Genomic DNA, 14,480 nt, shown 5'->3' on the forward strand with positions numbered 1-14,480 from the left:
CAAAAATCAGTGGCATTTCTTTACACTAACGATGAATCAACAGAAAAAGAAAGTAAAGAAACAATCCCCTTTAAAATAGCACCCAAAGTAATAAAATACCTACAAATAAATCTAACCAAGGAGGTGAAAGAATTATACACAGAAAACTATAAACCATTGATGAAGGAAATTAAAGAAGACTTTAAAAAATGGAAAGATATTCCATGCTCTTGGATTGGAAGAATCAATATTGTTAAAATGGTCACACTGCCCAAGGCAATCTACAGATTTAATGCAATCCCTATCCAATTACCCAGGACATATTTCACAGAACTAGAAAAAATCATAATAAAATTTATATGGAACCGTCAAAGACCTAGAATTGCCAAAGCATTACTGAAGAGAAAGAAAGAGGCTGGAGGAATAACTCTCCCAGACTTCAGACAATACTATAGAGCCACAGTCATCAAGACAGCATGGTATTGGTACAAAAACAGACATATAGACCAATGGAACAGAATAGCGAGCCCAGAAATGAACCCACAAACTTTTGGTCAACTCATCTTTGACAAAGGAGGCAAGAATATACAATGGAATAAAGACAGTCTCTTCAGCAAATCGTGCTGGGAAAACTGGACAGCAGCATGTAAAGCAATGAAGCTAGAACACTCCCTTACACCATACACAAAAATCAACTCAAAATGGATCAAAGACTTAAACATAAGACAAGATAAAATAAACCTCCTAGAAGAAAATATAAGCAAAACATTATCTGACATACATCTCAAAAATGTTCTCCTAGAACAGTCTACTCAAGCAATAGAAATAAAAGCAAGAATAAACAAATGGGACCTAATGAAACTTGCAAGCTTCTGCACAGCAAAGGAAACCATCAGTAAAAGAAAAAGACAACCTACGGAATGGGAAAAATTTTTACAAATGAAACCGACAAAGTCTTAATCTCCAGAATATATAAGCAGCTCGTAGGACTTAATAAGAAACAAACAAACAACCCAATCCAAAAATGGGCAAAAGATCTAAACAAGCAATTCATACAAGGAAGACATACAAATGATCAATAGGCACATGAAAAAATGCTCAATATCACTAATTATCAAAGAAATGCAAATCAAAACTACAACGAGGTATCACCTCACACCAGTCAGAATGGCCATCATTCAAAAATCCACAAACGACAAATGCTGGAGAGGCTATGGAGAAAGCGGAACCCTCCTACACTGCTGGTGGGAATGCAGTTTGGTGCAGCCACTGTGGAAAACAGTATGGAGACTCCTCAGAAGACTAGGAATAGACTTATCCTATGACCCAGGAATCCCACTCCTGGGCATATATCCAGAAGGAACCCTACTTCAGGATGACACCTGCACCCCAATGTTTATAGCAGCAGTATTTACAATAGCCAAGACATGGAGACAGCCTAAATGTCCATCAATGGATGACTGGATAAAGAAGAAGTGGTATATTTATACAATGGAATACTACTCAGGCATAAAAACTGACAACATAACGCCATTTGCAGCAACATGGATGCTCCTGGACAATGTCATTCTAAGTGAAGTAAGCCAGAATGAGAAAGAAAAATACCATATGAGATCGCTTATATGTGGAATCTAAAAAAAACAAAAACAAGCAAACAAAGCAGAAATACAAAACAGAAACAGACTCATAGACATAGAATACAAACCTGTGGTTGCCAAGTGGGCAGAGGGTGGGAAGGGAAAGATGGGATTTCAAAATTGTAGAACAGATAAACAAGATTATACTGTATAGCACAGGGAAATATACACAAGATCTTGTGGTAGCTCACAGAGAAAAAAATGTGACAATGAATATACATATGTTCATGTATAACTGAAAAATTGTGCTCTACACTGGAATTTGACACAACATTGTAAAATGATTATAAATCAATAAAATGTATTAAAAAAGAAAAAGTGTTTGTTCTGTCTCAGGCCAGCTACTTTACTAGAGATTTGACTTAGTGCCTGTGATTTAATCTCTTTAGCCTCATTTCGATCTTCTTTAATATTGGGATAATAGCAGCCACTTAATAGGGTAGCTTTTAGAATTAAACAAATTAACACATGGAAAGTACTTCAGACATAATCAGTGTTGAATAAATTAACTATTATTTTTGTTACATAACTGACAAATACGAAGTAACATCAGATACACGGGATAATGTATAACTATCTCCTAAACTGTACCTTTAATGATAAATGCTACAAAAGATCAGAAGATAAAAAGACCATACTTGTCTTAGTTTTACTCATAGAATAACTACTCACTGAACATCTTTTGAATGAGTGAGCAAATGAACGTTTTCCTGGATAATCTGCCTAGAAGTACGCTGCACATAATCATCATCTCCTAGATGCCGTCTGAAAGGAGCCCTTGAGACAAAGACTTGAACCGAGATATGTATTGAGGCACAGAGGAGTGAATAGGGAAAGAGGAAAAACCAGTAAGAGGAAAAGGGTTAGTAAGTGGGCCACCAGGGCAAGCAAAGGGTTACCGGATCAACTCTTAGGAGCAGTTCTGAGAACCATCACAGGAGAGATAAAAGGGAGAACCCTGACATCCATCCATGGCTCCTGCCTCCCCACTGGTCACAAATGGCACCGTACATGTATCAGCCCTACACTTTTGGATGACACATGTACAAGTGCCAAGCAGTTTCCTGGGGACTCAGCAGCATCAGAGAAGCCCCAGAACAGGAAGGGAGAGTGCAACTCTGAATGAAGTTTGGTCAGCAGGAAGTGAGTCAAAGTCTGGGCAGAACCATGTGTATTCGCCGTGGCTGGAGTCCGGAAGTAAGTCCAAGAGGCTGAAAGGTGTCAAACAGAGGTGCCCAATTCAATAAGCAGTCGTGCAGAAGAGAGCCAGCCAGCCAGGGTGGTGAGGGCACTCTCAAAACCACGTCATCTGAGGAATGGAGAAGGTGGTATCTTAGCAACATAATGGCCATTGTGTACTGATCACTCACTATGCACCATCCCCCACCTAAGTGCTCTGTAGTCCCCATGTCATCACATCCTTCCAACAGCAGACAGCCTGAGCTTTCAGCGCCTAGAGTTATGGAGGAGATGCTGGAAGCAGATTCCTATCCATAAAGTGGGGGGAAGCTTGGGACTGTGTAACTTGTTAACTCTCTGGGGCTACTAACTTCTCTGTCACATGGCAGATGCTGAAAATGAAGACTCAGAGGCAAACGATCATTCTTCCAATGTGTGAAGCACTGTCATTCATGATGAGTATATTTCAATTCATATTTAACAGGCTGCCCTTGTCTCTTATTAGTTCACTTTTCCAACAATCCACAGTTTTAAGCATTATATATCGGCAGCTCTAATCCAGCTTTTGAGTGCTGAATCATACATCAGATAATGAGCAATGTTTCAAGATAATGCAGTTATCGGTGAAGCCTGTTTGAAACACATGGTGAGGACACACACATACACACACACTCATACACACCTCTGCCCTTGGCCATTTGGAAAGCCACCTTGCCCTTAACTGTAGTTGACTAGGAATTAGGACTATTAAATTCAATCTTTGGAGATATTAAAGAAATGTTAGGATTTTATCTCTTTAAAACTACAGTAAGATTAAAATTTTTTCAATTTTAGTTCTGGAGAATAAAATCATGCATATGTCATGAACACGAGTTAACTTTTATGCAGACACATTTTGAGTGACACATTAGTTGTAAAACTAGAAGTATCAGGCATGTACAAAACATTTTGAAGTGAATTACCATAAAAGGTATTAGTGAAAAAATAGTTTATATAAAAGAGGTTAGCAAACACCATACATATAAAGCAGAAATAACATCCCCCAAATCTAAATTAATACAGTTTTTCAACTTCCTAGCAGTCAATCTAAAAAAGAGATTTAATATTCTCACAGCATGGCAAAGAAATAAATAAAGTGAATTTTACTTTAATCTCTTCACTTTCCAAATTCTTGATTCCCTTTTGGTTCACCCTAGCCCTAGACTAGAAATTATGTACAAAACAATGAGTTGAGATACTGTTGTATAAGATTGAAAGGGTTGCCCGCATGGTGTAAAATAAGGAGCATAAAGGGCCTGTCTGACCAAATATATATCTCCTGGAAATGAACTCTAATGCTTAAAGTTCCCTCCGTAGGAAGGACTAACAATGGTATATTTAATGGGATTTTAAACCAAGTAGATCACCATAATTAGAGCGCAGATTAGTGCTCTGGTGTCTAATAGGAGAGCAGACTTCAGAATTCTTGCCCCACAGCCCTGTCCTCAATCAAGTCCCAGGAAATATTTTTAGGCCTGAGTTGGATAAGGACATTGATTACATGTGAATCAAATCTGCAGATGCTGCAAAGCCGGAAGAAGCAATAAACATTTTATATAATCATTTTAGAATCCCTAAAGTTCTTGATGTATTGCAATAATAAAAAGCATTTTAAAAGTTAAAATTTATTAGGGCCAAATATCAATTTCTAGGGAATCGGCTAAATAATAATGTAGGTATCTTTCAAGTCTTGAAATACTATTGTTTGATTATAAAGGGAGATGGACTTACTTATACACAACGGACCTGGGGTCCAGGAGGGGTCATTCACAGACACTGCAGAATGCGTGCTGTTTGCCTTCCTCCCAGCTGCATACAGCAGCAGCCCTTCAGGATGCCAAGTCCATCTACATCTGTCTCCACTGTTCTCACCTGGTCCAGGTCATCATCATCATGTCTCTCCTGAAACACTGTAATAGCCCATGAAAGATCTCCTCTCTGCAATATCACCACCCACTAAAGCTTATCCTCCACACATAAACCAGAATACACTTTTTAAAAGGAAAATAAACATTTTACAATATAAAATATAAAAATGTTCAAATCATGCTTCTTCTTAAAACTCTCCCAGGGGTTTCCCAATTAGAATTGGTTTAAATCTTGACAATGGCCCTGAGAGCCCCACAACATCAGTCCTTTTAGTCACCTCTTTGCCCTCCTCAGTTGTCCCCTTCACAGACCCAGCGTTCACTCTGCTCCAGCCACAATGGCCTTCTTTCTTTTCTGCCAATGTGCCAAGCTGGGTTCTAGCTCTGGGGCTGACTGCTTGTCTCTTTGTCTAGAACATCCTTCTCTCAAATTTTTACATGATTAGCTTAACTCATTTTTCCCCTTTTTTGTATTACTTACAGCAACTATACTGGTTTTTATATTTCACTTTATTTTTATGTCTTTATTTTCTCCCTCTTATTAAAATTTAAACTATATGAGAGCTAGTTATCTGTATGTAATTCTCTCCTGAATCCCCAATGTTTACACAGACCAATGTCCAGAGTGTAGTTTAATGTGTATTTGTGAGAAAAGAGTGAGGAAGGAAGGAAGGAAAGAAGGATTTAAGGAAAGGAGGAAAAGCGAACAGAAATTGCCTATAAAAAACACCTTCAGAACTGGCAATTATGCCTGATTCCGTAAGAACAATAACTCTATGATGCCAAATTTGTACTCATAAAGGTACATTCACCCTTCAGAACAGAGTACAATAGAGAATTATGCTATTTATTATCTTTTATAGAACAGAAGCTTCTTCAAACAAGGTATCTTCCACATGTAATTTGTCATTCATAGCTAAAGTCCAATTAATCAAGTTCCCAGTAATGAGACTTGAATTTTCACTGCAAGAGTGAAATTAAAGATCATTATAAATAATTAGGCAAAGAAGAAAATCAAACTGGAGTGAGCACCTCTTTACCTCCCAATAAATAAACAAATATACAAAAAAATTTCTGTCTATATATTACAAAGTAGATCTGGTGTGTCACGTGGCAGACAATTTCAGGTAAGGGTGTTACCAGATTCTCTTTTCTAAATAGTGGCAGATTTAGTTTTGAAATAAAATCTTTCAGATGGAAGGCTAGCGATTAGTAGCAGAAAATAAAAAAAAAGAGGAGATAGATTTGACATTTTTACAGAGAAAATGTGGGAAGCACTTGTTCTACCATTAAAAATGGTATTTTAGTGGCTTGCTGCTCTGAGAGAGAATGTTCTGTACCTTGGCTGTGTCTTCTCAGGTGAGGGGAAAGCAGTGTAAAATCACTGCTTAAGGTATAAATAATTGTATGACATTGTCTGCATTTTGCATGGCTGGAATGTTCCTAGTCAACAAATAGTCCTTAACTAGCCATGGTGACCATGCTGAGGGGAAAAGAAAGGCTTTGATTGTTCGGGATGTCACAGCTTTTATTATGTCTCTATAAAGGTTTTTGCCATCAACTATCCAAATCCTGTATCCACTTGAATTCCACATGTGCCTAGCGTTCCTTTCCTTGGATGAGAAATACCTGTGTTTACCTCCATTCCTGCCCACGCCACACACATTTTGAAATTCAGCAGCTTGCAAAGGGCGGAGAATCAAGCCTATCTGTTTTCCCCCCTATTCAGTGCCCAGGACTATGCTCATTTATTTGTTAATTCAACAAATATTTATTGAGTCCCTAGTAAGCCCTGAGGATACGACATTGACCCAGATGGAAACAGAGTCTACCTACATGAAGTTAATAGTCCATCAGGGATGACAGATGTTGACCTAAAAATCAGCCATGTGAGAAGCACTATGAAAGAGGACATACAGAGTAGTATGTCATGTCCTAGTTCTAAGGAAGGGATGTTTAAGCTGAAATCTGGAGGATGGGGAAGCGTGATCCAGATGAAAAGGATGAAGAACATGGGATGGGGTGAGGGCTAAGCTGCCAGGCAAAGCAATAAATGATGTAAGGACTAGAGGAAAAGAAACGTTTGTGTGTGTGTGGGTGGGAGAGGGGGAAGAACTTTCAGTGAACTGTAAGAAAGAGGACAGGAAAGATTTGAGGTGAAAAGATCATGCAAGGCCCTCTAGACTGAGCCTTTGGGAGAGCTTTATGCATTAAGGTAACTCGATCAAATTTACTTTTTGTGAGAATGACTCCAACTACTCTATAAGAACTTCCCAACGGGGACTCAAGGAGGGAGGAGGGAGCCTAACACGAGGTTAGTGCCCACTTCAGGGAGAAGATGGCAGCTTCAGGGAGTGCTGCAGGTGGATCTGGAGATGAATATAAAGATGAGAAAGAGAGATATATAAAGAACTTGTGGTATATTTATACAATGGAATACTACTCAGCCATAACAAAGAATAAAATAATGCCATTTGCAGCAACATGGATGGACCTGGAGAATGTCATTCTAAGTGAAGTAAGCCAGAAAGAAATACACCATATGATATCACTTATATGTGGAATTTAAAAAAAAAGATACAAATGAACATATTTACATAACAGAGACAGACTCACAGACATCGAAAACAAACTTATTGTTACCAGGGAGGAAGAGGGTGGGAAGGGATAAATTGGAATTCGAGATTTGCAGATACTAACTACTATATATAAGATGTTTATACTGTATAGCACAGGGAAATATATTCAACTATCTTGTAGTAACTTACGGTTAAAAAGAATATGCAAACGAATATATGTATGTTACTATATGACTGAAGTATTCTGCTGTACACCAGAAACTGATACAGCATTGTAAAGTGACTATACTTCAGTAAAAAATATATATATATCTTTTAAAAAAGAAAACATTGAAAACAGATCATTTGAGGGGAACAGTGAGTCTGTCTTGGAGAACTGGGTGATGGGCGATTGTTGATGTGAGATGTCAAACCTAGAAAGCCACACTGGTCTCTTTACTTCTACAGTCAAGGACCTACTGCCTAAAGAGACAAGTCCAGTCTTTTCAGTCTATCTATACCAAATTTTCTCAGCATGACTGACATTTGGCACCGGATAATACTTTGTTGTGGGGGGTTGTCCTGTGCATTGTGTAAGGATTAGCAGCATCCCTGGCCTCTACCCACCAGAAGCCAAAGGCAACTCCCTCTTCCCAAGTTTTGACAACCAAAAATCTCCCCAGATATTGCCAAATGTCTTCTGGGGGCTTGATCACCCCCTTCTGAAGACCATCAACCTGTGCTAACGCCGCCTTACCTATGCAATTTCCTACCACTCTTTCCCCGAGGTACCCTACCCTGGCCCATCACATTCTTGTCCTCACTGTTTCCTAAATGTGTCAAACAACAGACAGCAGGCAGTTTTGTTTAAAAATGTTCCTTTTGGCATCATACATGCCTAGATTATCCTAGCCCCATAATTCACTAACTGTGTGGTTTTAAACAATGTACTTAACCACGTCTTGTTCTCCATCTGTAAAATGATGACAGGATCAGTTCTTCCTTGTGAGGCTGTTCAGAGGATTATCACAGTCAAATGAGAAAGACAAAGCCTAACACATTTTAGAGTCTCAATTTATTGTAGCTACTTTGAAAATATGTTTAGTCCATCCTTCAGGTTTTTGCCCATGGCATACCTACAACCTGAAGTGACATCTCCCTTAGTCTCCAACCATGTATTCAATTCAGATTTGATTTATGTTTCAAGACCCTCGTTGATATTTCCTCCCCATGGAAGACTTTCACCCATTATTCCAATATATGCTGGTGAGTGTTATTTTCAAACCCCAGGAGCAGTTAGAGATCATACTACATAATTTAGAACTTGATCATATTTTAACGTATTTTCTATTTGTTTTGTCTGTGCAATTTTTTTAAACCTCCTAACAGTATATAAATTCCATGATGATATGGAGATGATGTATTGTTGTGGGCAACAATAGGTGCCGAGTGGATGCCAAAAGATTGACATCACCCACATGCGTGAGGAAAGTCAACATCTAATTATAGCTAAGTAGCCACAGGACCGCCCTGTGCAGGAGCAGCTGGATGGATAAGATCAACTTACTCCTTCTGATCTTTTTCATGCACATGGATGCCAATCTGCATAAAATATAAATGAATTCCCAGCAAGAGTGTGCTCCTCTTAAGAGCCTGACATTTCTCCTGTGTTTGACGAGAGTGGAGAGTTCCAGGAATTCAAGGTGAGTAAATGGCGCTGCCACACACCTTCATAGGAGGCTCTGACTGTGCGCTAGGATCTCATTTGGCTTTCAACACAGCATGCACTCGAGTCTCAAATCTGCTGCAGAAACTGACTTAAAAATGAAACATTTATTCTTTGACCTTGACTTTGCTAAGTCACAGAAAACAGACTCGAATGAAATGGAAGTCTTGACCATTGGAACCGTCTAAGTCATGTGGCCAAGAGCTAGGAAATGTGGCTTCTACTGCTGTCTATATAAAGACGCTTGATGTGTCTTTGTTATCAGCCAGACTCATGACAGCTGCTCCACAAACACTTACAAAAATAGATTCTCCAGCCCTAAGCCTGCATGGCTCTGGACAAGGCACTTAAGACTCCTTAGCTTTAGTTTTCCCATCTGTAACATGAAAAAGCTGAGTCAGCGTCAAGGGGTTTAAAACTAAGTGTCTAGCATTTCATAAATGTGTCCCAAAGCCCGCTAGGGACTGGAGACTAGTCCAGTGACATTCAGTGACCACAATTCTGAGCCTGCCATTTTCACTTCAATCAGATAATTGGCTTTGTTTGTTGTTGGTGCTGGTTTATAGTTTTGTGCTCTGCTTAAAGTTTTGTTTGAGTTAAGGAGTCAGCTTCTTAAAATAAACAAAAACTTTCAAATCACTGACCTAGAGAATCTCTAAGGTTCTTCCAACTGTGTTATGTGATCTATGATCTTCATTATGGATAAGCAAGAGAAAATGAGACGGGATTAAAAAAAAAACACTTCAGGAGGGATTTAGTGATTCAGAAAAAGAGTTAAACTGGAAAAAAATTAGGGTTTATGATAGAATAAGGAAATTAGGCAAAGCCTTTCCCTAAATAATGCAAAAGTTGGCCAAAAGCTGTTTCTGTAAATAGACATTTATGGGGAGCAAGATCAATTTCACTCAACCCACAGACATCACCACTACATTGAGTATAACCCTGTATTACGCATGGAACCTTTAAAGGAAATAATCGTGACTCACACTTGTTTCCTGTCCGCAAGATGTTCACAATCCTAGACGGGTGCAATGGTATCTAAAATATTTAACTGGGATAAAATTAGGAAATTATAAATGCCACATAAGGTGGATGGAGAAAGCACAGAGGAGCGTTATGAGAGAGCCAAGAAGATAAATTTAATTTTGATGGGAAAGATCAGAAAATACTTAACTGACCAAGTAGCTTTTGAGCTGGACTTTGAAGGACAGGAGGGATTTGGAAACAGGGATGTGTCAGAAAGGTCATTCAAGTAGAGAAAACAGAATGAACCAATCACCTGAAAAGAGAAACAGCTCTAGCCAGACACAGCAAGAAGACACTTGGTTGGAGGAGCAGTTGGTCCTCATTTGCGCTCCTCACCCAATAGTTTCAGTTCTATGTCTGGGTACCTTTCCGGACCCCTTAAAGCTAGAGGTGGGGATGTCACTTGCTTCGACCACAGAGATTTGAGGGAGACAGGATTTGCTACATGTCATTTTTCCTGTCTTGGCAGTAGTCAAGTGTGGAGTTGACTGAAGTGACTCCTTCAGACTGGTTCCCTGCCAATGACGCAGAGCTAAGGCCCTTAGCCAACCTCTTGATAGACATAAGCCATTGTCATTTGCAGGCACTGATACTGAGGGGTTGTTTGTTATCACAGTGTGGTAGGCAGAATTCTAAGGCAGCCTCCATGATTTCCATCCCCCGGTGTCCACACCTTTGTGTAATCCCCTCCTTTGAGCAGGGACTCGCCTTTAACAAACTAAAGACAGCAAAGGTAAAGGAAAAATACCTCTGTGGAACACTGGACCCCATCTTAACAGATTCTCCCCCTGCCTGTGAAGAAGTAAACCTCCTTGGTCTGAGAAGACCAGGTGTCAAGGAACAGCGGGGCCTTTAGGAGCTGAGAGTGACCTCTAGCTGGCGGCCACAGGAAAGACAGGCGCTCCTGCACCCACCTGCAACTGCAAGCAATTTAATTCTGCCAACAGACATGTAATCTCAGGAAACACCCCCAAGCTCCAGAAAGGGTAAGTCTAGCCTGTATGTACACTGTACCTTGTAAGACCCTGAGCACTTGTGCTCAGGACCCAAGTCAGTTGTGCCCAGATTTCTGACCCACAGAACCTGGGAGATAAGTGAACGCTGCCTTCAGCTGTGAAGTCTGCGGTACTTGGTCACACAGCAGTAGAAAACAAAGGCACACCACATAGCCTCTCCTCATTCATACAAACATGGCCGAAATTAAGTCTAGAACAGTATTTGATGTCTCTCCTTCAGAAGACCTTCCATGCCTGAATACCGAGTCAGAGATTTGGTGGCTTGTGGACAATGAGAGTTTCTTAAGGTGTTTGAGTAGAGGGACAGCTGGGTGAGAATAGTGCATTCAGAGGAGTAACTTGCAGGCAAATGAATGGAAAGATAAATTTGAAAAAGGTTTGCTATTTGTACTTTTTTTAGATACCTAGGAATTAAGTAAATATAGAATATTATGTTCTCTTATCAAATTATTCACATGTAGAAAATAACCTGTTCAAAGGAGCAACGCTGACATCCTCTCCTGTACCAACTAGGATGCTGTGTCTACCTGTAAAGCTACTTCAGCATGATTAAAACACCTCGAGCCTGCCCCCGAGTCAAAATGACAAATCTACCCAGCTGCACGCCTCCATCTTGTCACCAGGGGACTGTTCCATTTGTTAATAGGCATTGCTTTTTGCCAGGAATTTCGTTTTCAGCCGAGAGTAAATTGCCTTTCATCTATACCAAAATGTGAAGCACATACAGAAGTGGTTTATGTTTTATTTACCACTTGTCTGACAGGGAGATGGGCTTAGGAGAGCTGAGATTCACTTTCTCAACTCATGTGGGCTGCAGTATGAAACTGTACTGAAGTCTTTTATTCCTCATGCTATAAAGCTCATGGGGACAAAACTATTTGGCTCGTGCGAATCCCAGTATCAGTACTTTCAGAGATGTATTCAAACCAGCATATGAGAATTTTTCTTTTGCTGGTGAAATTCCCTTTCAAAGGAGTCTAACCCAGCTGATCTTGAGTTCTCCGGACTTTAGAGGTCACTCTTTCCTTTAGAACATTAGAGTGGACAGATACTGTTTTAAAGCCCATTATTCATTCTTCCTACCTGATATTTCTTCTTGCAACTCAGTCTCCCTTCTAGTCTACATGGTTGGGGTGGAACATGATCACGATCACTAACTTGACAGTGACTCAAGTCTAAGCTGAAAAATATCCCCTTCCTTAGGCTAATTTAAATTGGCTAAACAGAGACTCTCAGGCCCTTTGAAGAAGCTACTAAAAACACCTTCTCCTCACTCTATTTGATGGTAAAAGGATGAGAACCCAGAGCTGTTGCGCCACCTTGCCACCACACAGATCTGCTAAATTTGTTACTAGAGGGAAGAGGGCAGACTACCAGGTCCTGATGGTGATGGTGACTTTAACTCTGGCAGAACCTGAGGTCAAGTTATACCCCTATATGTTCAGCTATTCTGATTTATCTGAGCCAATCAGTGCTCTTAGTATAGTCAACTGCTAGTTGGGTTTTCTTAGACTTGCAGCTAGGTCATCACCCCACAGATTTCCAGAAGTCCATTTTTGACCGGAATGTTTCTTCTAACATTCCAAGTAAGTTGTGAGGAGTGCTCACTGAACACTTGCCTCTTCTCTCAGGGAACTTTGTTTTTGCCCAGTTGTTTCAAAATTCCCTCCCAGAATTAAACATTTACTTCCATTTCCTCCTTTCCTCCTAATGCTCACACATCCTCTCTGACAACTCTCCAGGGGAAACAATCTAGGCCACAGGCAAGGAAAGCAGTTGATGGTGTGTTTCCCAAGGTCTGCCTCAGGAAACTCAATCCAAAGACCACAGACAGTGTGCGAGGGCAAGACAGACCTCAGACTAGCACTGTGTACCCTGCTTCATTGAGTAGAATTACAAAATTACCATCACATCACTTTGTGCTCTGTTAGCAGAACCTCAAGATAAAAACAAAGAAACAATAACTTATTAGTTGGTACTTCATCAACAGGGAACTAACCAGCTATACACAAAAAGGAGGTAAGCTTATGAATCATGTATCTACCTGCCTACTTACCTATCTATCTCTGTGTGTGCGTATGTATATCTGTGTATTAATGGTAGGAAGAGATGCTGGAGAGAAAAGCTGGTAGCTGCCCATCCAAAAATCCTTCCCACTCCTTCCTATGTGCTGACAGAGACTCCCTACACGCATACACACATTCACACATGCACACTGAGTTCAAAATGCCAGGTCCTTAATTCCCAGCTTCATTTCCTGGAAGCAAAGTTTATACCCTGGTCACTGGGACCTGAGGAGAACTGGGGGCTCTGAGAAACGTCCCCTCCCTCCTCTGAAAGAAAGAGGATGACTGAAGAGAAACCTTCCTTTTCTGCATATGAGACCCATGCTGAGAACCTGAAGCCTGGAGCTGTAGCAGCCTCCTGGCCATCTTGCCATGACTGACTTAAAAGGGAAAGCCGCCACCGAGAGGAGGCAGAGGGAGGAGGAGAAAGCCTGGTCCTAAGACATGGATGACATGACAGGACTGATATGGTTCTGGACTTTATATGAAATAGTAAACATCTCTATCCAGAAATCTCTAAATTTCTTCTGTGGCTCCAAATTGTCCTGGCTGAGAGAACAGTAATGTGATGGAAATGAACAAAACCACCAGGAAGACTGAAAGGCTGTTTAGAGAAAGAAAAAAAAAAAAAAAAAAGATCTGCAAAGTCAGTCTAAATATGGCAGAAGATAAATGTATGGCAAATGGATTTAATGCAAAGAACTATGAAGAAAGAAACCACGGATGTTCAGAAAATAGATTCTGAGACTGGAATTAGGTCTGACTTTTTCCAGTTACTATGTATATAGGACAAGCCACAAGACCACTTTGGGATCATGCCTTTAATTTTTACAACAGAGGGAGTAACACCAACACTACCTCCTACTACCTTGTTGATGTTACCGGCATTTGTATTGGTGCTACTGGTGCTGGTGCTGGTGGTGATGGGGGGTGTGTGTGTATGTCTGAGTGAAGACCAAATTAAAAATACAAGAGAAAGTACTTTGTAAACAGTGAATCTGAAGTAAACGGAAAAGTGGATGGGGCAGCTGAGGCCACTGCCTTCACCACACCCTCCTCTCCCTCACCTACATGTTGGAGATTGTTGGTTCCCACCCAGATCCCTGTCCCTGGCCTATGCATCCTTCCTGTAGCTGCTGACACTGTGGGCTGATACTAGCTCACAGCTGCCCCCTTCTCTGGAGCACGGTCCTTAGTGGGCAGAGTCTGCCCCTCCTCCTGCAGGGTGCCTGCAGGCAGTGGCAGCCACATAAGGGATGTCCAAAGGGTGGCCTCATCCTGTGAGACAGTTCACACTCCAGAGCTCCCCATAAGAGCAAGTCAAAGCCAGGCCCCAGCTGAAAACCACATCCTTCCTGGCTTCTCCCCTTCCCCTGCCCTGCTTCC

The sequence above is a fragment of the Camelus bactrianus genome, chromosome 3, assembly GCF_048773025.1.
Source record: "Camelus bactrianus isolate YW-2024 breed Bactrian camel chromosome 3, ASM4877302v1, whole genome shotgun sequence".
Taxonomy (NCBI): Eukaryota; Metazoa; Chordata; class Mammalia; order Artiodactyla; family Camelidae; genus Camelus; species Camelus bactrianus.